The sequence below is a fragment of the Nuphar pumila genome, chromosome 11 (genome assembly GCF_984573655.1).
Source record: "Nuphar pumila chromosome 11, dmNupPumi1.hap1.1, whole genome shotgun sequence".
Taxonomy (NCBI): Eukaryota; Viridiplantae; Streptophyta; class Magnoliopsida; order Nymphaeales; family Nymphaeaceae; genus Nuphar; species Nuphar pumila.
The window spans coordinates 851941-859414 of record NC_143259.1 but is presented as its reverse complement, the minus strand read 5'-3'; positions in this window follow the sequence as shown (position 1 = coordinate 859414).

Sequence of the window (7474 nt, the reverse complement as noted above, 5' to 3'; positions counted from 1 at the left end):
TGATAGAGATGGACATTTCCCCATCAACATTTCTATGGGAGTCATGTAATCAACAACTTGGTTGGGTGGATGGTTTGACACATAACAAGAGGTAGATATGACGTCTGCCCAGAAGCTCTTGCAAACATTCACGTGGAACATGAAGGCCCTGGCAATGTTTAAGAGGGTTTTATTCTTGCTCTTGGCTACTCCATTCTGTTGAGGTGTGCCGACACAAGTTGTTTGGTGGGTAATACCACAACTAGTGAGGTGTTTGGTAAAGTTGGTATTAATGTATTTTGTCTCATTGTCCAAGCAAAAAGTTTTGATTTTGGCATTGAATTGTGTTTCAACCATGTTCTTGAATTCCCTATAGGTTTTGAAGGCTTCGTCTTTGTGTTTAAGCAAATATATGTGCGTGAGTAATCATCAGTGAAGGTTATAAAGTATTTGAAGCCTAAATAAGATTCAATCAGGTCTGGCCCCATATATTAGAATGTATAAGGAACATTTTTTTATCACTTTTAGTTTCAGATAAAGAGAAGAGAATTCTGGTCTGTTTGGAATATTGACATGCATCACACAAATTTTAATGTAAAGAGATATTGAGAAATATCTTCTTCAAGGTGTGATGAGAAGGGTGCCCGAGTCTCAAGTACCATGTCCTATCCAAGTTGGTTGTCTTGCGAGCGAGGTGTGCCTGACTTTCCTCGTCTAATAGGTCGAGCATGTTTGCAGCGTACCCTCTACCAATCACCTTCCTCGTGTTGGGATTCTGAAAAATCATATGCTTAGAGGAAAATATCGCAACAGAGTTATGACTTTCTTCTAACATACATGAGGCTAGAAGGGAAAGTTGGAATGTAAAGTGCTTCTAAGAGTCCTGAGCTGTCGAGGAGGGAAACATCACCAATGTTCTGGACTGGGATCTGGGATCCGTTGGCCCTGCTAACGGGACCGTTGTTGGCCGATCAGTGGTTCATCAACAAGTCGGCCTTGCCCGTCATGTGGTTGGTGGCGCCAGTGTCGATGACCCCATCTAGAATTGATAAATTTGAAACTTAAGTCAGACATGTTACCTATAGCTTCCTTTTTATGATCTTCCAGTATTGCAGCCAAGTTTGACTTGTTGATATGCTGCAACAGTTGTGTAAGGTCGTCAATGGTTGTTCCTATTTTTAGACCCTTGTTGTTGTTATGCAGATTTTGTTGTTCGGGACGTCTGTGAAGTTTCCAGCACTTGTCCTTTACGTGATCAGATTTTCTGCAGTGGCTGCATCGAGGTCTCACTCGACCCCGTGAGTGCTCGATCTCTTTGGGCTCAGGTATTGGAGTGGCTGAATTGTCCCTGAAGTTGCTTGTAAAGGCTACCTTCTTGTGGGTTTCGACAAGGGATTTGAATTCTGATCTCATGACTTTCCTGCGCGTCTCCTCACGTTGGATGATCGAGCATACTTTATTAAAGCAGGGTAATTCTCTATACATGAGGATCTGACTCCTCATGCCGTCATAGTCTTGTCCGAAGCCAGTGAGGTGGTGTGAGTTTTATGAAATTGATTTTTAAAACAATATTTTTAATGAAAATCAAGTGAAAGCCAGACACAAAAAATATAAAAACCGGCTCGCACGAGTGGTGGAGTCTGGGTCGATCTCAGGGAACGGAAAAAACTTTGTATTCAAACATACAATCTAAACTCTACTTTATTGCCTTAAAGAATGAAAGATTAATTAACTAAAGAAACAAAAGAGTGTTGCCCCTATAGAGGGCTTAAACAAATAATTAAAGTGTCTTAATTATTGCAAACCTAAATGAATTAAAATAAAGGAATCCTAATCTAAAAAGAAAAGAAAAGCTCTTTTTGCTTTTCTTTATCATTCCCTCTATGTCTATGTGTAGGCCATATTTTTTTTGCTCGAGCCCGAAGAGAGGAGGCTCACCTCATGTACAATCGTTTCCTGCAAAAAGCAAAATCACAAACACAGCAGAACAACGAACAAAACTACACTAAATCTATAACTTAATGAACTAAAAATTCAGCAAAACGAAGATCTCAGCTAACTGAACAAGTAATAAACTCACTACCAGACCAAAGAGCATAACTAACTACTTATGAAACAAATCCAAGAACTAACTATGAACTAATGAATTTAACATAAACACGTGACATGAACTAAAACAAAAATGCGTCAGCAATTAACTAAACTAATTAGAACGAATTGCCTAAAAATGTGAATTTAAATGCAGAAAATTAACGTAATGAAACTTAGTGATCTAAATGAAATACACACTAATCTAACTAGACGATTATATAAATTAAAGTAACTCGGCAACTTAACTGCAAAAAACGAAACGTGAATCTAAACTTGAATTAATTCAAAAAGAAGAAGACTACCAAAACAAACCTTGTTGTAAAGAAACTAAAGAAAAGAAAAGAAACAAAGGACGTTGCTGTAAAGAAACTAAAAAAGAACTAAAAACTTTAATTGCAAACAACTAAAAAGGTTGCCTGACTAACCTATATTGACATTAATTGATCTAACCTATGCTATGTAAAAACATTAATCAACTAATACTATATAAAATCAATTAACTAACCTATGTAAAATATGTTGACTATACCTACGACTAAACTGAAGATAAAGTTTAACAAAAAATGGGCAATCTGAATAACCTAATAAGCTTAAACGAATAGGGCATCTAATTCCTTAATACTATACTACAATAGACTTGGAGAGATTTTTTTTTTTAAACTTTGTTAATGGAGTCAGTGTCATTCACGCCTAGTGCGTGTTTGACGCTGAGGGCCGTTTAACTTGACTTTTCATGCTGGTTCTGATTCTGATTAACGTCGATCACACCTGCAGCGTGGTCGACATTAACTCTGCAAAAAAAAAAAATTTATTTCTATTAACAGCGTGATGTGCTGTTCAGCTGCTAGATGTGCAAAGAATATGTGCAGATTGAACGATCTGCGTGCTTCTGAACTGCGGCCAACACTGGCACCACGATTTACGTGGTGCGTGAACTCCAAAAAAACAACAAAAATAAAAATTTTACAGCAACTGGACCGCACGAAGAACTATATACGAATCTACTACTGCTACTAAAAGATTAGGTTTTTAAGCTAGGAACTCAACCGAGAAAAATACCTAAAAAAAAACACAGCAACACAAATAATAAGATGCATATGAATTACTCTAAGACGTGAAAACATACTAGCAAAAAAAAAAATCAGATTATGTTTTTATGCAGTAGAGAAGCAAAAAATTAAATATGCATGCAATGATCCTAAAAGCTACATAGATGGGGGAGAAAGAAGCAAACCCGACCATCGGCTTCCGATGGATTGGATGAGAAGAGAAGATGGCTAATCCCAACTGCAAGAAAGTACCTCCCCGATGAAAAGACTGTATTGCCGACGACGAGAAGGGCTAGAAGCAAGAAAAATAAGAGAAGGAAGAAGAAGAAGACAAAGAGGCAGAGAAATCGGCAAGGAGAGAACAAAAGAGAGTAATAAGAAGAGAAGGGATATGTTTAAAATGGTGATGGTGTGAGCTCATCACACTGGTGGTGGGGTACCTGTGAGAGACGAAGGTAGCAGTGGAAATGACATCAATCATTATACAAACGACAAGCATGATGATGACACTTGACATCTGCGTCTCGAAGCGGGTGGGGAATGAGCTCGACGTCGGGCGACCATGCAGGGTGAGGGGGCAACGATGGTGGCTCTCAGGTGAGGGTCAACGGCGAAGAAGGGAGGTGAAGTGGCGGCGAAGAAAAAAGAAAGAAAAAAATCATAAAGGGGTTAGGGTTTGAGAAGGGTTAAGACACCCTTTTCTCCTTTTCTCCTTTTATATTTTTTAATAGTTATTTTATAAAAATATCGCTATCATTTTCTATTAATTCCTATTTGTATCCTTTTAAGAGGATTACTAGACCACCCCTGATTTTCTTTGATATTTCCTTCTATGCCCTTTTTTTTAAAAAAAATAGGGTGCTATCTTTAGGAAATTTCAGAAACAAGCTTGTTATCTGAAAAATAACTGAGACAGGGTTGCAAGATCTGTTTTTCCTAAATAGAGTTCTAGTTTATTGTTTTACTCAAAACCATTCTCTAACTTTTTTGAAATTGCTAAAAAAATACTGATATTTTATGTTGAACTCAACAATTCTTGAAACTAAAGGTTCAAGGTTCTGGTTTATTGTTTTTGCCCAAAACAATACTCTAGTTTTCTAATTTTGCATAAAAGCATCTATTGTTTGTTGAATAACTCACAAAGCTTTACTTTTTGGTAAATGATAAGTTTGGATTTGTTATTTGGATCATGAATCATTTCTTGAGTTCAATATTCGGTTAAGGTAATATGTATGAAATTTTGATATATTAAAATTTTTTATCCAAAAACTCATGGTTGGTTTGGTTTTCTTGGATTTAGTTATAATCTGCATTGGATCTCTACCCTGGTATTGGGGAGGTCAGATCTTTAGCATGCATCTATATTGGATCCTGAAATACTGTGTGTAATTGCATATTATTTTATATATATTTTATGAGTTATTCATGTTTTGGATGATATTAATATATGATCCGGTATGATTTGCTATTGATCCAATTTTTATGATGGATCAAGTTTAATAGGATTAGATGTTTGAATCAAGTGAGGTGTCATATACTTAGTTTGGTATGATAAAGCAATATTGGAGATGGTTAAACATGAATGAAACTAAATAGATTTAGTTGAATTAGTTTGGATCCAAGCAATGCTATTGGATTCAATGGAACTTATTGGACTTACTTGCATGATTATCATACTTGAATGGGTCATCTTATGAGTTTTAAAGTCATAACTCAATAAAGATCAGGTATGGGGTTCCGGTTTTAGAATTGTTTTTTATCGAAAAACTTACAGTTATAATTTGGATCTAGTTATCATCCAAATTAAGACTATACTTATGAAGGATGAGTTTACATCTATGTTGGCTTGATGAGATTCATAATAGTTTATACTGGCATAGTTGATTCATATATATTTAATGCATGTGTGCATTGTACGATTCTTCTTGTAGGTCCTCTGATGGAATGGATCCAAAGACGGATCTGAAAAATATATTGGTGGATATGTTGTATGGATCTAGATTTGATCTAGGTTTTATGGTGGATCTGGATAATATCAAGCTGGATATTTGAACTTAATAATATATTTTGCATGAGACCTAATTTGACCCGAATAGATCCAAATAAGTATAATACTGGATGTATAGTGTGTATCCACTTGAATTTAGAACATAAAGTTATGGATTTGGATAATGGTCAAATATCTTGTGATGCATGATTTTGCACAAGTTATTTAAGCTTGCATAGAGATCTATTTTTGCTATAGATCATGTTGGGCTTGGTGATAACATCTCAAGTCAAGTTTTGAATATAAACTCATATAAATCCAATAGATATGAGTGTAGTTTTTTGTTTGGATCCTCTAATGGATCTAAACTTATATATTAACATACTTGTGTTTTGATTGCTTATTTTCATATTCAATAAGATTAAAGTCTTGAAATGAGCTTATCATAATCGGCATATCCAAATGATAATGAGATGAAAAAGAATAACTCTCAGTGATTATGGATCTGGTGTATATCCAATTGAATCTAGATATGAAGACTTAAACTTTACTTCTAATACATATTGCTTCTAGTTTTGTGATGTCTTAATATGCACATATTGCTTAATTGTAATGTATTAGAAAAAATAAGAGTTGAATTGTTATTTACATATGCATGTAGATATTTATTTGCTTATGATGAAAAATAATCATCGTAAATCGTGTTACTTATAAGGTTGATTGTATAAATGCATGAAGAGATATTTTTATGGTTTAAAAGCTTTATATATGATATGCAACATGCTGACATTTGTAATTTTTAGTAATTATATTTATGACAATTTGAATATAAATATATTAATCTAAAATGATTAGGTAGTGATAAACCTGATGAGAGTTAAAGCATGTTGCATGTGATGGTGATGCACATGGATAGTGGGAGTATTGACTATGGTAAAATTTTGAAAAATGAGAGTATTTGCTATGTCTGACAAATCATGATTTATCATGGATACATGAATTGGTAAAAATTCATAGTTCTCCATTAGTATACATGAGGACATTATGCAAGGTTATTAACACATTATGATGTCTTATGGTATAATCATGGAAGAGTCATAAGAACCCCATAACTTACTAAGAAAGTGAGACCTACAATATGATGTATTTGTTTGAATATAATATTGCACATTAAGGGTTATCATTAAAATTATGTCATAAAAGAAACCCCATATGATTATGTGAAATGAGTGTATGAAAGGATGATGTCACGACTAAACTCATACCATATGTAGAAAAAATTATAGTTTATATAATGATGAAAAGACCACATGACTATGTAAGAAATAACTCATAGCATGTATAAAACATCATACTTAAAAATGAAGGAAAGTACACATAGTTATGTAAAAAATAACCTATAGCATGTGAAAAAACCTCATACTTGAATATAAATGATAGAAAAATCACATGACTATATGAAAAATAACCCATAGCATATGTGAAAACCTCATACTTGAAAATGAATGATGAAAAACTTACATGACTTTGTGGAAACCTTGCACTTGAAATTAAATGATGAAAAACTCAGATAACTATGTGAAAAAATAACCTATAACATATGAGAAAAGTATCATACTTAAATATTGATATAACTCAAGGAATTGTACATGATTATTTGGTACATGTTTTTGTCATAAAGTACTATATGTGATACATGATTCATCAATTATGATATAATATGCTTGTTCGCCCTATATGACCAAGTGAGAGATGTTACATCTGGGTATTTAGGTATTGAATCCAATATGACCATAAAGATTAAAATCTCCTTTCAAGGCTAAAATATGGCTACCCAAGGAAGGGCTACAAATACCCAACCTTTAAGCACGGCAAGATCATGACCAAGCAATAACCCCCTTGAAGAAGTCAGTTAACTAGAATTTCCTCCTCCCTCACTGCGCACACCCTGATCCTAAAACCCAATATATTTGACCCCAACTTTTTACTGTTTCAGTTGAAAAAGCAAATTATTTGTTCCACTTTCAGCAGATCGAGCTCCAGAGAGTCTTATATCATAACCAGATCTGGAACTAGAGCTCTGTATCTGATCCAAATAGATAACCAGACCCGTTTTTCTAAATCCAAGTCAATGTCAGCCGTAGTGCTGCAAAGGATCAGATAAATACAGGGTCATGCATTATCCAAATCCAGATCCAAGTCTGAATCTGAATAATTACTGATAACATGAGATTGAATCCCAATCTGAAACATATATGGTTATGCTGGATCCCGTAAAATAAGTCCGAAACCAATGTTTTTACATGTAAATTGTGTAAAACGGACTGAATTAGATACTAAACATCGGTTCGAATCTGAAAATGAATGT